This window comes from Mustelus asterias, chromosome 3 (genome assembly GCF_964213995.1).
Source record: "Mustelus asterias chromosome 3, sMusAst1.hap1.1, whole genome shotgun sequence".
Classification (NCBI taxonomy): Eukaryota; Metazoa; Chordata; class Chondrichthyes; order Carcharhiniformes; family Triakidae; genus Mustelus; species Mustelus asterias.
In genome coordinates, this window is record NC_135803.1 from 139866212 (window position 1) to 139883069 (window position 16858).

At 43.4% G+C, this 16858-nt stretch overlaps 1 protein-coding gene across 4 annotated transcripts in view; it reads right to left on the reverse strand.

Moving 5' to 3' along the window:
• iars1 (isoleucyl-tRNA synthetase 1) overlaps window positions 1-16266 on the reverse strand; it is a 212938-nt gene extending 196672 nt beyond the window's left edge. Inside the window, exon 1 of one of the 4 annotated variants that reach the window (XM_078209748.1) lies at window positions 16155-16266. The gene's annotated coding sequence lies outside the window, so the exon portion shown is untranslated. Of the gene's footprint in view, window positions 1-10189; window positions 10209-15958; window positions 15978-16129 lie in introns of those variants that run through there. The other 3 variants (XM_078209749.1, XM_078209750.1, XM_078209751.1) reach the window with 3 other exon arrangements.
• Window positions 16267-16858: the final 592 nt, after the last annotated feature.

Here is a 16858-nt window from a genome sequence, read left to right on the forward strand (position 1 = left end):
CGGAGAATGCACCAGGGAGGTTTCCCTGAACCTACTCAGTACATACTTTCAGCCTGATGTTTACCTGTTTTTGCAACATACAGTTTCACACCTTCAAATATTGACCACATAATGGAATATTCTAAAATTCACAATGCCTTTAAAACAGATTTAGAAAAGTAAATGCTTTTAAGAAATGTTAAATACCCTGCTGATAAAGTTTAGAAACAAAACTGTGGGTTTGTACATTGCTTTGCTTCATTCCAACTGTATCAGTGATTTAACTTCACTGACAGGGAAAATAGTCAGCGCTAAGTATCGACACATTGATTCAAGCTAAATGCACAATTTAGAATCATTAGTATGCTACAAATATATTGTTTGAATGCATTTACAAAGTGAATTCATGCTGTACATAAAATGGCAAAAATAAATTATTCCTCAAGTAGTCCCATTTTTAATGGTTTTAAAATTGCCCACGTCTTGCACAATACACCTTGTTGGAAGGCTTCAACTGCAGTCCAAAGACACAAACACAAGAATGAGCAGAATTTCAGCTGATCTGGGTGGGGTCAGTTCTCGTGCCATTACTCCTACCACATCAGAAAAACAGAACCCAGTATAACCTGTCATGAACTCGGCTGATGTTAACTGCGAAGGTGTTCCAACTTGGAAACACCGTTCATGGTGGTGTATAGTTTTATCTACAGGAACAAAGCCACCCTTTGAGAACAGTAGCCAGACCAGTCATGGTATAACTCAGTAAAGACTATTTATTCCACTAAAGAAAAAGACACATACACGATCAGAACTATGATAATCTAAGACAGTTACATACAAGACTACTAAACACGCCCACACAGTTTAAGGATGAATTATCCTTCTGATCCAAAGTACATTTGATATCTGAATGCTATCAGGACTTCCCTCTTCCCAAACAACATCCAATCTAAAGTAAGGGCTAGTTTATAGTTACCACCCTGTATACGATTGGGTAGTTATTCTGGGGAACTTCTCTTCTTGGTTCAGCAAAGATATAGATTTTAACTGCCTCCATGAAAGGTATTCATCACTCTTGCTTCTGGTCTGCGAACCAGCACCAGTTTACAATCTGCTAGATGGATACTGTCCCACTCCTTTCGCAAAGCGATTGCCAATTATATCTTTGCTTCCCTTTAAAGATACTCTCTATACATTTGGCTGTCTGTCCCCTCGGCTTCTGTTAGTTTTGATATTAGAATCATAGAACCATACAGCACAGAAGAAGCCCTTCAGCCCACCAAGTCCGCACTGACACATTAGAGACACCTGAACTCCCACCTAATCCCATCTGCCAGCACTTGGCCCATAGCCAAGTTATGACGTGCTATGTGTTCACCCAGATACTTTTTAAAAGGATGTGAGGCAACCCGCCTTTACCACCCTCCCAGGCAGCGCATTCCAGACTGTCATCACCCTCTGGGTAAAAAGGTTTTTCCTCACACACCCCCCAAACCTCCTGCCCCTCACCTTAAACTGATGTCCCCTTGTGAATGGCCTTCAACTAAGGGGAACAGTTGCTCCTTATTCACTCTGTCCATGTCTCTCAATCTTGTACACCTCGATCAGGTCACCCTTCAGTTTTCTCTGCTCCAATGAAACAACCCAAGCTTACACAACCTCTCGTTATAACTTAGATGTTCCATCCCAGGCAGCATCCAGGTGAATCTCCTCTGCACTCCTTCCAGTACAATCACATCCTTCCGAATAATGTGGCGACCAGAATTGCATCCAGTACTCTAGCTGTGGCCTCACTAAACTTCTATAAAACACCAACATGACTTCCCTGCTTTTGTAATCTATGCCTCGATTGATAAAGGCAAGTGTCCCATATGCCTTTTTCACCACCCTACTGACATGCCCTTCCGCTTTCAGAAATCTGGGGCCAAACACGCCAAGGTCTCTTTGTTCCACAGAACTTCCTGGTGTCCTACCATTCATTGAGCATTTCCTTGTCAAATTACTCCTTCCAAAGTGTACCACCTCACACTTTTCAGGATTAAATTCCATCTGCCACTTATCTGCCCATTTGACCATTCCGTCTATATCTTCTTGTAGCCCACAACACAGCCTCACTGTTAACCATCCGTCCAATCTTTGTGTCATCTGCAAATTTACTAATCCATCCCCCACATAGTCAATGTCGTTTATATAAATGACGAATAAAAGGGGACCCAACACAGATCCCTGTGGAATACCACTGGACACTGGCTTCCAGTAATTAAAGCAGCCTTCTGACATCACACACTGTTTTCTACAACTGAGCCAATTTTAAATCCATCTTAATCGAATTTCCCTGTATCCCATGTGAATTTATCTTCTTTACAAGTCTCCCATGCGGGACCTTGTCAAAGGTTTTGTCGAAATCCATATAAACTACATTGACTGCACTAGCCTCATCTACACACCTCGTCACCTTCTCAAAGAGTTAAATCAAATTTGTTAAGCATGACCTCACTTTGACGCAGCCATGTTGCCAATCCCTGATCAAGCTTTGCCTCTCCAGGTGGAGATAGATGCTCTCCTTCAGAAGTTTCTCTAATAGTTTCCCTACACTACGTGAGACTCACTGGTCTGTAGTTCCCTGGTTTATCTCTACAAACCCTTCTTAAAAAGCGGAACCACATTAGTTGTTCTCCAGTCGTGTGGCACCCCCCCCCCAGCATATGTATGTCTTCCCTTAATGATACCATCACCTCCCCAAAATATTTCCTATTAGCAGGATGTATTTATTTTTTGGTCTGTCTACACCAGCTAATCTTGTTGTTGGGATTTGCATCCTGTAAAATACCTTTTGAAATGCTGGTGGCTCCTAACCGGCTGGCACATTCATGCCAAACCCAACCTGCAAACTTCCCACCCTTTGAATGGGAGTACAACGAAATATAAAGCTGTAAGATTGGATGCTCAGGAAGCGGAGTTGGATAAGGAGAAAAACCTGGTTGCTAGAGAATTATCACGCATAAAGAAGAATGTTCTTCTTTAGAATGCATAAAATTATTTGATTTTGAACATAATACCTTGCAAAATTGATCAAATTTCAAGGTAAACTCATCTGTGCTTAAGCAAACAACAGCATTTTAAACTGCAGCATCAAATCAAGCAAAAAAGGTGACAATCAGAATCAGCATATTTATTTTACTCAAATTACATCAATTCAATATGAGAATTGTTTATAAAGCATTTTTTCTTAATTTTATTAGACTTGAACACAAGGATTAAATGAATGAAAGGTCATAAAGCTGAAAAGTTAACTGTTTATCTCTCCACACATACCGCCAGACCTGCTAAGTTCATGCAGCATTTCTGTTTTTTCAGCATGATGACTTTGCTTTTGTAAGGACATTCATGACCTTTCATATATGGTCCCTCATGTACAAGCATTTTCAAAAGGAGTTTGATAACATGTCACGTAATAGACCTGCTTGTTAGCAGAGTTGAAATCCGTTGGTTTAAAGAGGCAGCTGCAGCATGGATAAGCAATTAGCTATGAAACAGAATGCAGAGAGTGGTGGTGAACAGGGTACAATATAAAGGTTTGCAGATTACACGAAACATGGAGAGCATTATTAAAGTCCAAAATCCTGTGAAGGAACATTAGCTGCTTTGGAATGGTGGAATTAGCATGAAGCATCAATGAACCAGTGTCTGAGATTGGAGGCAGGTGAAACAAGTGAAGTCCAGAAGCTTTTTGAGGTTGGAGCATCCCAAAATGCATCACCTCACACACTTCTCTGCATTAAATTTTAGATATTGAGAATTCTCATTGAGAGTTCTACTAATCCATATCCTCTGAAGTCTGCTACTATGCTGCCTCGCATTTCCATGTCCATCCCTCACAGGATTTTAGATTTTAAATCTGCACTCCTTTCTATTATCACCATACATTTCTATTGTCTGCTTACTTTCATATATGTTATGTATCCCGATGATGAAAATGGGAAGACGGAAATAATCGGTGTTCCTACAACTAAACATACCTACATATGGCCATGCAAATACTGTGCTAATGCTTCACAACACAGTCTGGCCTCATCATCTTGGAACTGAACTCCCTTGCCACTGGATTAATGTCAAGACACTGTGGGGGTCAGCATGCAACAACCACTCTACGTTAAAACAAAACCACACAGGCATCTTCCTCTAGTTAAAATGAAGTTCGGGAACTGGATAGTCAGAACCCTCATGGACAACCCTACCAGGTTCAGATCTGAGAGCCACAATGCCATCATAGCTTGAAGCGGAAATGTCCAAGTCATGATGCCTGATTTCCCAACTGAGACACGGTGTGCAGGAGAAGGCCAACTGAAGGAGCAAAGCAGTGAGTATACCATTTAACGTAAAGGTCCAGAAGAGGAGTGGCACCTCCAAAGAGCTATCAAAAATGAAATTATCTGAGACTTCAACAACTCCCTGCTGTGGGAGAAGTAAGCACTTCGTGACTGCCCAGCTTACCCTCAGCGCAAGGCAATAGATAAAACCAAAGGAGGGGTTCTACACCGATCTTAAGTAGTCCCTATCCCAAGTCACAGCAGACAACAACCTGACCCTCCCCGCAATCATCAATACCAGAGGGAAGAACATGAGGAAGGAGCAGGGAAAGCAAACTCCAGAGACTTCTGCAGCACTACTTTGCCCTCCCCCCCCACCCCCCCGAAATAATTAAGAACAACGACAAGATCCTAGAAAACATGGACCATTTTCCACATCTTGAGGGCAGACATAGAAAACAAAATTAATCATCGTCTCAGATGTACCAGCTCAGCCTTCAGTGACAGAGGAAGAGCATATTTATGGACCAGGCAGACTGGAAGTGTACCATGAGCAGTGCCTTCACAAGACCTGCCAAATCAGATAGGAAGAAAGGCCAACAGCTGCATCCTCTTCCAAGCTAACATGTCCAACATTAAAGCACTAATCACTCAAAAGCAGCACCCCTGAGTTAGATGTCATTTGTCTGCCTGAGGCCAGATTCCTGAAACAACTGCTCTACTCAGAACCTGATCACAGAAGGATGTCTGCCAGGAGAACAACGGAAACGCTTTAGGGATGTCCTCAAAGCATTCCTGCAAGAAGTCAAACATTCCTGCTGATTTGTGGGAGTTCTACTTTGGCCTATGACTGACCAAAATGGAGAAGGTTTATTCAAGAAGGCACTTGGAATGGGACACGCATAAGTGAAATCAAAGCATCAGAAAGAGCACACAAACCTCCAAAGAATTCATCTACTAACCATTCAAGCACGACCTGCTCCACATGGGGCAGAGTCTGCAGATCGTGCATTGGACTAATCAACCAACTCAGAACTCAGAAAACTGGAGTGGAAGTAAATCATCCCTGAACGTGAGGAACTGCCGAAGAAGAGGGACAAGGGGCCTCAGTTATGTGGAGAGACTGGAACAGCTAGAATTGTTCTCCTTAAAGTAGAGAAGGTTAAGAGGTCAAGGAGAGAAAAATTGGGAGGGGCTTCAAATAAATTTTCAGAAAATGGAAAATTTCAATTCTGCAAGGCAAGTTGTCTCGATCTGAAATGCACTGCCTGAAAAGAAGTTAGTAACAGATTCAATCATAAATTTCAAATTGAATTGGGAGGGAATAATTTGCACTCCATGGGAGAGATATTGGATGAGTGGAAATAATTAGCTAGCTCTGTAAAAAAGCCAATAAAGGCATAATGGGCAAATTGGTCTCTTTCTCTGCTGTACATACATACATGATGTGGAGATGCCGGCGTTGGACTGGGGTAAACACAGTAAGAAGTTTAACAACACCAGGTTAAAGTCCAACAGGTTTATTTGGTAGCAAAAGCCACACAAGCTTTCGGAGCTGCAAGCCCCTTCTTCAGGTGAGTGGGAATTCTGTTCACAAACAGAGCATATAAAGACACAGACTCAATTTACATGAATAATGGTTGGAATGCGAATACTTACAACTAATCAAGTCTTTAAGAAACAAAACAATGTGAGTGGAGAGAGCATCAAGACAGGCTAAAAAGATGTGTATTGTCTCCAGACAAGACAGCCAGTGAAACTCTGTGGGGGTTACAGATAGTGTGACATGAACCCAATATCCCGGTTGAGGCCGTCCTCGTTGTTAAACTTCTTACTGTACATACATACATACAAACTAGGAGCAGGTGCAGGCCACTCCATTCAATAAGATCACACTTTTCAACTTCAAACCCACATTCTCACTTACCACCAATAATCTTTCATCTCCTTGCATATCAGGGATCTATCTACCGCTGCCTTAAAAATATTCAAAGACTCTGCTTCCACTGCCTTTGAAAAGGAAGTTCCAAAGGATGTCTTTTTTATTCATTCATGGGACTAGGGGCATCGCTGGCTGGCCAGCATTTATTGCCCATTCCTAGATGCCCAAGCACAGTTGAGAGTCAACCACATTGCTGTGGCTCTGGAGTCACATGCAGGCCAGACCAGGGTAAGGCTGGCAGATTTCCTTCCCTAAAGGACATTAGTGAACCAGAAGAGTTTTTTGGACAATTGACAATGATTTCAATGTCATCAATAGATTCTTAATTCCAGATTTTTTTTTATTGAATTTGAATTCCACCATCTGCCATGCAGGATTTGAACCCTGATCCCCATAACATTAGCTGAATTTCTGGATAATGGTCTAGTGCTATTATCGCTTGACTATGACCTCCTTTCATAGAAAGATTTTCTCCTCACCTGTTCGATATGATCTTTAAAATTATTTCATGCACCTATTCTGAAAATGCCTTAAAATGTCTGCCATTGTATCTTTATCGACCTATCCCTTATGATCGCAGCTACCTAGGGTCTACTTCACTATGGTCATTAATTATTCTATCTCATTGCACCTGAGAAAATCTCCCAAAAACATTCCATGAATTCCTCATCTAAGCCACCTTTGTCCATCTGACTTTTCAACTATATGTAGATTAAAATCTACCGGTGATTATCGTTGTACTTTTCTGACAAACTTCCATTATTTCTTGCTTTATGCCCCATCCTACCTTTGGTCACTGTTAAGGGGCCTGTACACCACTCCTTCAAGTGAGATCTTAACTTTATCATTTCTCATCTCTAACCAAACCACTTCTACATCCTGGGTTCTTGAACTTAAGTCCTTTCTCTCTATTGTGCTGACACCATCACTAATAAACAGAGCCACCTTTCCTCCTGTTTCCTTCTATGTACTCTTCAATATTCAGGTCACAATCTATGTCATTCTGCAACCATGTCTCTGTAATGAGTATCATTTCATCTGTTTTATTTCAAATGCTCCATGCATTCATATACAGAGTCTTTAGTTTTGTCCTTTTGTTATTTTTGTAATCTCTATCCCTATCTGCTGATTTACTCTTGGATTTGTACTCTCCACATTTTCCCGTCACATGCTGTTTATCATTTTCCATATTAATACCTTTCTCCCTTGCCTTTACTCTTTGATTTACCATATTTCCCAAATTTAATCCCCATTTAGTTTAATTTGTCGTAAATACCATACTGTTTGGTTTTCAAGAGAAGGCTGTGTCAATTTTTCACCCACTTGCATTGGAAAAATATGAAGAAAGCATTGGAGTGGGACCATATATATTGACTTTTTAAAGAATCAGCACAGGCATGATGGGCCAAAGGCCTCCTTCTGTGCTACAACCATTCTAAGATCTAATTGAATGAGCCATTCCCCACATCACACCACAGTGAGGCGGCACTGTGGCAGAGTAATTAGCACTGCAGCCTCACAGCGCCAGGGAACCAGGTTCGATTCCAGCTTTGGGTGAGTGTGTGTGGAGTTTGCACATCCTACCCATGGGTTTCCTCCCGGTGCTCCTATTTCCTCCCACAGTCCAAAGATGTGCAGGTTAGGTTGATCGGCCATGCTAAATTGCCCCCTAGTGTCAGCGGTTTTAGCAGGGCAGTGATAGGGCCTGGGTGGGATTGTTGTCAGTGCAGGCTCGATGGGTCGAATGGCTTCCTTCTGCACTGTAGGGATTCTATGTTTCTAGAACACAAGAAATAGAAGCAGGAGTAGGCCACCAGGCCCTTCAAGCCGGCCCCACCATTCAATATGATCATGGTTCATCTACGCCAGCCTCAACTCCTTTTCTGTGCCATTGCCCACGTTTTCTCTATCTATCAAATATTTATTCATCTCCATTGTAAATACTTCTAATGATCCAGCCTCCACCACCCTTTGAGGTAGAGAATGCCAGAGATTCACAACATCTGCAAGAAGAAATTTCTACGCACCTCAGTTGTAAATGATCAGCCCCTTATCTTGTAGCTATGATTCCTTGTTCAAGGCTCTCTCAATAGTGAAAACATCTCACCATCTACCCTGTCAAGCTCCTTTAGGATCTTAAATGTTTGAATAAGGTCACCCCTCACTCCTCTAAACTCCTTAGGAACACAGATCCAGGTTTTAAAAGGAAAATCCAAGACGACTGGTTTGAACCGGATTTGAGGGAGAGTCCAGTGAATATTGGCAGAAGAGTTTCAGGTTGAAGAATAAGGGTCTATGGTTCTATGGAAGAAATGAACCAGTATGGACTACAGATGTCAGCATAGACAAGATAGGCTGAGTAAGGTTATACAGTATGCCTTCATCGAATGGGTATTTGGGTAGGAAGTGCCATTTCTGCGTTGGAGCAAGAAGTATGGCTGTGGAAGTGTGACTGTTGATGTACCTTTTGTGGCATGGGTGTCGAGGAAGTAATGATCTGGTTCAAATGAAAATGAAACTATCATTTGTATTACGTCATAAAGAATGGAATATACTCCTCAAATAAACCCAAATTCATTTTTTCCTGTAAAGGTTACACAGGAAGACAAAGTCCTAAAACTCCCAAGGAAAGCACCAACAATTAAATGTCTTCAATATTTGGATTTCCCCTTCAGGATTCAACATTTGGATTTCCCCTTCAGGATTTCACAGTTAGGTTTCTCTTCTAATATCAGTGAATAAATGTTTGGAATCCCTGTAATGTCAAAAAGTCTGGGTAAATACGAGAGGTAGGTAGCAGTACAGCAGCACCTTTAACATGGAGATTGACCCAAAGGCATTTGATAAGTAAGTGCAAGGAAAATGGACACTGAGCCAGAGAGGAAAAGGCAAGCAGTGACTGAAAGTTGTGTTTTGAGGAAGGTTTTGTGGAGGGGGATAGGGAAAAAGTTTCAGATAGCAGGCTGTAACAGTGAATGATCTGCCACTAAGAGTAGGGACAATCACCCACAATAGTTTCTCTTTCTGATCCCATGTTATTACAGCTGCAAGGATCTATCCTTGGTCCCCATTCTATTTCTCATTTACAAGCAACCCTTTGGCAACATCATCCCCGTCAATCCTGCACAGTTCTCCTCACTATTTTCAGGGGACTTGTGCCAAAATTGAAAAAGAGCTGTCAGACACTAGTCATGCTCCCAAAATCCTACTTTGTACCCAAGTATCACAGACACCTCCATCTACATCCCAGGGTACGTCCTGTCCCAGGAAAGAGCCACAAAGAGTGCGAGTCCTCAACACTGACTCCATTTTCTGTGAAGTTGTGTGGCACCACATTAAACAGGGGCAAGAAAACCTCCTGCTAATTACCACCTACGTTAGAGAGAAGAAAATTAAGAGGTAACTTAATAGAGGCATACAAGATGATCAGAGGATTAGATAGGGTGGATAGTGAGAGCCTTTTTCCTCGGATGGTGATGGCTAGCACGAGGGGATATAGCTTTAAATTGAGGGGTGAGAGATATAGGACGGATGTTAGAGGTAGGTTCTTCACTCAGAGAGTAGTAAGGGCGTGGAATGCCCTGCCTGCAGCAGTAGTGAACTCGTCAACATTAAGAGCATTCAAATGGTTATTGGATAAACATATGGATGATATTGGAATGGTGTAGATTAGAGGGGCTTTAGATTGGTTCCACTGGTCGGCGCAACATCGAGGCCCGAAGGGCCCATACTGCGCTGTAATGTTCTATGTTCTATGTTCTACTCTCTTGATTGATAAAATTACTCTTCTATGTTAAACATCACTTGGAAGAAGTATGGGGGGGTGGAGAGGATGGTAAGAAGAGTACAAAATGGACAGCGGTGGCTTGGAAGTGCCACCGCTGGTCATGTCCTGAGGGGCATATTGGCAGATTGGATCTGAAGGTGGTGAGCGGACCAACACGTGAGAAAAACATACCTGACTTTGCCCTCACCAATCTACCTACTGCAAATGCATCTGCTCCCGACAGCAATAAAAGGAGCTGCGACCTCAGGTCTTATGGAAACAAAGTTCCAACTTCCCACTGAGGAGACCCTCCATCATGTTGTGTGGCACACCGGGGCACTGCTAAATGAAACAGATTCACAACAGATCCAGCAGTTTTAAATTGGACACCGTTGAGGGACTGTATATTTATTAGTGTCAAAAGTAGGCTTACATTAACACTGCAATGAAGTTACTGTGAAAATCCCCTAGTCACCACACTCCAGCACCTGTTCGGTTACATTGAGGAAGAATTTAGCATGGCCAATGAAACCTGACCAGCACGTCTTTTGGACTGTGGGAGGAAACCAGAGCACCCGGAGGAAACCCACGCCGACACGGGGAGAACGTCAAACTCCGCACAGACAGTGACCCAAGCCGGGAATCGAACCCAGGTCCCTGGCACTGTGAGGCAGCAATGCTAACCACTGTGCCACCCTCCACTGTAGATCACTGACAGTACTGAATTATATTCTGACACAACCGGGAACCTCATGGTTCAGAATGGACAAAAGAGCTAAATTCCAGAGACAAGATCAATACAAATGACATAGGTGAAAAAAGGGATGAGGTCCTAAAAGCAGAATACAGGGAGCTAGGAAGAAATCAGACCTCAAAAGTTAGTGATCTTAGAATTACTACCGGTGCCACGTGCTAGTCAGAGTAGAAATGACAGGATATATTGGATAAATACGTGGCTGAAGAGATGGTGTCAGGGGGAGGGTTTCAGATTCCTGGGGCATTGGGACCAGTTCTGGGGGAGGTGGGACCTGCACAAATTGAACGGGTTACACCTGGGCAGGACTGGGACTGATGTCCTGGGGGACTGTTTGTAAGAGCGGTTGGGGAGGGTTTAAACTAATATGCCAGGGGGATGGGAACCTATATAAGGCGTCAGAGAAGGAGGGAGCAAGGACAAAAACGAAAGGTAGAAAAGGGAATAAGAGTGATAGGCAGTGAAACCAAGGACAAAGTTCAAACAGGACTATAGAGAAAAATATTGGGAACAAGGCAAACAATGTTAAAAAGACAAGCTTAAAGGCTCTGTGCCTTAATGCGGGGAGCATTTGCAATAAAGTGGATGAACTAATCGTGCAGATAGATGTAAACGGGTACGATATAATTGGGATTTCGGAGACATGACTGCAGGGTGACCAGGGATGAGAATTGAATGTCTCAGGGTATTCAGTATTTAGGAAGGGCAGGCATAATGGAAAAGATAGTGGATGGCACTGCTAGTTAAAGAGGAAATTAACACAATAGTGAGAAAGGATATTAGCTCTGACAACATGGAGTCGGTATGGGTAGAGTTGAGAAATACCATGGGGCAAAAAACATTAGTGGGTGTCATATCTAGACCCCCAAACTGCAATGGTGATATTGGGAATGGCATTAAATATAAAATTTGAGATGTGCGAGATAAGGGAATATCGGTGATCATGGGTGATTTTAATCTGCACGTAGATTGGGCAAATCAAATTAGCCACAATGCCATAAAGGAGGAATTCCTGGAGTGTATACAGAATGGTTTTCTTGACCAATATATGGAGGAACCAACTCAAGAGCAGGCCATCTTACACTGGGTCCTGCGTAATGAGAAGGGAATCATTGCCAATCTAGCTGTACGAGACCCCTTGGGGATGAGCGACCATAACATGATAGAATTTTTTTTATCAAGATAGATATTGAAGTAGTTGGTCCAGAGACTAGGGTGCTGAATTTTAATAAAAGAAACGATGAAGATATGAGGCATGAGTTGGCCTTGGTAGATTGGGGAGAGTTACTTAAAGGGATGACAGTGGATAGGCAATGGCAAACATTCAAAGAACGCATGGGGGAACTGCAGCAACTGTTTTTTCCTCTCTGGCACAACAGCAAAATGGGTAACAAGGCCAATCCATATCTTACAAAGGAAATTGGAGAGAATATCCAATCTAAGGAAGAAGCATAAAGATTGGCCAAGAAAAATAATAGGTCCAGGGATTGGGAGCAGTTTAGAATTCAGCAAAGAAGGACGAAGAGATTAAGAAGGGGAAAATACAGTACGAAAGTAAGCTTGCAGGGAACATAAAGACTGACACTAAGACTTTCTATAGATATGTGAAGCGAAAGAGGTTGGTGAAGACAAATGTAGGTCCCCTACAAACAGAAACGGGGGAATGTATAACAGGAGACAAAGAAATGGCCGAGCAACTAAATACATACTTTGGTTCTCTCTTCATAAAAGAGGACACAAATCAGATGCCAGAAATGTTGGAGAATGCAAAGTTTAGTGAGAGGGAAGAACTAAGGGAGATCAATATCAGTAGAGAAATGGTGCTGGGAAAATTGATGGGATTGAAGGTGGATAAATCTCCAGGGCCTGATAATCTACATCCCACAGTACTTAAGGAAGTGGCTCTAGAAATAGTGCATGCGTTGGTGGACATCTTCCAGGATTCTATAGACTCTGGAACAGTCCCTGCAGATTGGAGGGTAGCAAATGTCACTCCAATATTCAAACAGGGAAGTCGAGAGAAAACAGGGAATTATCAACCAGTAAACCTAACATCAATAGTGGGGAAAATTCTTGAATCCATTATCAAGGACTTTATAGCAGAGCATTTAGAAAGCAGTGGCAGGATCAGTCAGAGTCAGCTTGGATTTATGAAGGCGAAATCATGTTTGACAAATCTGTTGGAATTCCTTAAAGCTGTAACTAGTAGAGTTGACAAGGGGGAGCCAGTCGATGTGGTATATTTGGACTTTCAAAAAGCGTTTGACAAAGTCCCGCATAAGAGATTATCATGCAAGATTAAAGCACATGGGATTGGGGGAAGTGTATTGAGATGGATAGAAAACTGGTTGGCAGAGAGGAAACAAAGAGTCGGAATTAATGGGTGCTTTTCAAATTAGCAGGTAGTAACTAGTAGGGTGCCACAGGGATCGGTGCTGGGACCCCAGCTTTTCACAATAAATATTAATGACTTGGATGAGGGAACAAAATGTAACATCTCAAAGTTTGCAGATGATACCAAGTTGGCTGGGAGGGTGAACTGTGACGAGGATGCAGAGATCCTTCAGAATGATCTGGACAGGTTGAGTGAGTGGGCAAATCAAGGACAGATGCAGTATGATTTGGATAAATGAGTTATTCACTTTGGAAGCAAAAACAAGGCGGCAGATTACTACCTGAATGGCTGTAAATTGGAAGGGGAGTGTGCAGCGGGGCCTGGGTGTCCTTGTGCACCAGTCACTGAAGGTAAGCATGCAGGTGCAGCAGGCAGTAAAGAAGGCAAATGGTATGTTGGCCTTCATTCGGAGAGGTTTTTGAGTACAGGAGCAGGGATGTGTTGTTGCAATTATACAGGGCCTTGGTGAGGCCACACCTAGAGTATTGTGTGCAGTTTCGGTCTCCTTTTCTGAGGAATAGAATAGAAATAGAATAGAATAGAAACCCTACAGTGCAGAAGGAGGCCATTCGGCCCATCGAGTCTGCACCGACCACAATCCCACCCAGGCCCTACCCCCACATATTTACCCGCTAATCCCTGTAACCTACGCATCAGGACTCTAAGGGGCAATTTTTAACCTGGCCAATCAACCTAACCCGCACATCTTTGGACTGTGGGAGGAAACCGGAGCACCCGGAGGAAACCCACGCAGACACGAGGAGAATGTGCAAACTCCACACAGACAGTGACCCGAGCTGGGAATCGAACCCGGGACCCTGGAGCTGTGAAGCAGCAGTGCTAACCACTGTGCTACCGTGCCGCCCCAAGGATGTTCTTGCTCTTGAGGGAGTGCAGCGAAGGTTTACCAGGCTGATTCTGGGAATGGCGGGATTGATGTATGAGGAGAGATTGACTAGGCTAGGATTGTTTTCGCTGGAGTTCAGACAAATCGGGGGATCTCATAGAGACTTATAAAATTCCAACAGGATTAGACAGGGTAGATGCAGGGAGGATATTCTCAATGGAGGAGTCCAGAACAAGGGATCACAGTCTGAGGATTCAGGGTAGACTATTTAGGACGGAGGGGAGGAGACATTTTTTCACCCAAAGAGTGGTGAGCCTGTGGAATTCATTACCACAGGAAGTAGTTGATGCCAAAACACTGAATGTATTCAAAAGGTGGCTGGACATAGCACTTGGTGCGAATGGGATCAAAGGTTAGGGGGAAAAAGCAGGATTAGGCTATTGAGTTAGATGATCAGCCATGATCGTAATGAATGGCGGAGCAGTCTCGAAGGGCCAAATGGTCTCCTCCTGCTCCTATCTTCTATATTTCTAAGATGAGAGCAATTGTCCTTGAACACACATGGCATTAAAAAAGTAAAAACAGAAAATGCTGGAAATACTCAGCAAGTCAGACAGCATCTGTGGAGAGAACAGAATAAATATTTTAAGCCTGTCCCTTTGCATCTGATCAGGTTCCGATAAAAGGTCACATATTTGAAGTGTTAACTGTTTTTGTCTCCACCAATGCTGTTGGACATGCTGATTTCCAGCACTTGGTGATGGTGCAGCATCAAGAAGCTGTCGCAAAATTGAAGTCAATAGGAATCAGCAGAAAAATTCTCCACTGGCAGGAAGATAATTGTGGTTGCTGGAGGCTAATCATCTCAGCCCCAAGATTTGTTGTAGGAATTCTTCAGGGTACCATTTTAGGCCCAAGCATCTTCAACTTCTTCATCAATTACTTTCCCTGAATCATAAGGTCATAAGTGAGGACATTTGCCAATCATTCAGTTCAATGCATAACTCCTCAATGAAGCAATCCATTTCTAAATGCAGCATGACTTGAACATTCAGACTTGGGTTGGTAAGTAACACTTAATGTCCATGCTGCACAAGTGGTAGGCAACAACCAATGCCAAACGGTCTAACCACCTTCCCTTGACATTCAAAGACATTACGATTATTGAATCTCCTACCATCAACATCCCAAGTCATGAGAAGTCCCTCTACAAGACGCACAGCAGCAATCAATACATTTTCAACAACATATTCAAAACCCATGTATAAACCCTGTATACTGACACCTGACAGGCTGCAGGAGATCAAGGCAGAAGTTCACCACTAATGTCTCAAAGGCAGTTAGGGTTGCGTTATAAATGCTGGCCTTGCCTGCAATTCCCCATTCCATTATCCAATTTAAAAAAGTCACTGGCATAAGAAATCACATTAAAATATGCAGTCAAACAGGTCTTCCAAACGGTTTAGATTTATACTTTTTAAAGGCGGAATTTGTTGCAACCCAAAAATAGAATTGAGATTTAGATTAAATTACACATTTATTTAATGGTACATTTTCATTTATGAATTAAAATTACAAATCAAAATTTTCCTGTCAGCTCATGGTCAAGTCTGCTTGATCTGTCAAGTATCAAGCAGGCCGGTGACAATCTGATGCAATATCTGACTAAATGACTGGAAAGGTCCAGCCTCCCAAACAGCAGGTTTTAAAAGTTGTAAGGTGAAGTAAAATGCTTGAAAATACACCGCAGATCCACCAGCAATGGGGGGAGGGGGGTGATTAAAGTTTCGAGCAGACAGTTTTGCTTTACACTCCCAAACTTGTCTGTTCAGAAGCGAACTAAAGCTGCTTCCCCCGACATCAGGAGAATGCACAGAGTGGGGGCAATCAAGAGGGCCAGCGGACACAGTGCTGCCAGAGAGCAGCTCCTCCCGCGGGGGGCAGGGGGGGAAGAAGAGTTCTCACCGTGCCCGGGGATGCTGCACACACACAGCGGGTGAGCAGCCGGCCTAATGTCAGCTCCTCGCAATCCCCTCAGCGGAGAGGCCCCGGGAGACTCGGTCACTGACTGAGCTGCAAGTGGAATTGCCCCTCTGTCTGTCCCCCCGCCCGCCAGCCAGCCGACCCCACACTCACTGTGTCAGCCTCCAGCTTCACTCACCGGCTTTTCTGCTGTCATCCAGCGGGCAGAGGAGAGGAGGGGAGGGAGGCTGGTACTCCCCGACCTGACCAATCACCAGCATCCCGATAGCAAACCCTCCTCCCATTCGCTTAGTTCTGCGGCCGCTTGCCAGTGTGCCGGTTTCCTATTGGCTTTGCCTCCATTGGGCCCGGCTGCCCTGGGGCTGCTGTGTGTGTGTGTGAATCTCCTCGTGTCAGCTGCTGAGGAACAGGCCCCCAACCTGTCAATGCTGCATCCATCTCCCAGAGATACCCGCTTCCCACTCCACTTCACCCAATCCTAATCTTCTTCCATTGGGAAAAGGATACAAAAAGTCTGAGGTCACCTACCAACCGACTCAAGAACAGCTTCTTCCCTGCTGCCATCAGACTTTTGAATGGACCTACCTCATATTCAGCTGATCTTTCTCTACACTCTAGCTATGACTGTAACACTATAATGGGGAGGCGATGGTCTAGTCGGTATTATCGCTAGACTATTAATCCAGAAACTCAGCCAATGTTCTGGGGACCCAGGTTCAAAGCCTGTCAGGACAATGGTGGAATTTGAATTCAATAAAAATATCTGGAATTAACAATCTACTGTTGACCATTGTTGATTGTCAGGAAAAACACATCTGGTTCACTAATATCCTTTAAGGAAGGAAATCTGACATCCTTATCTGGTCTGGCCTACTTGTGACT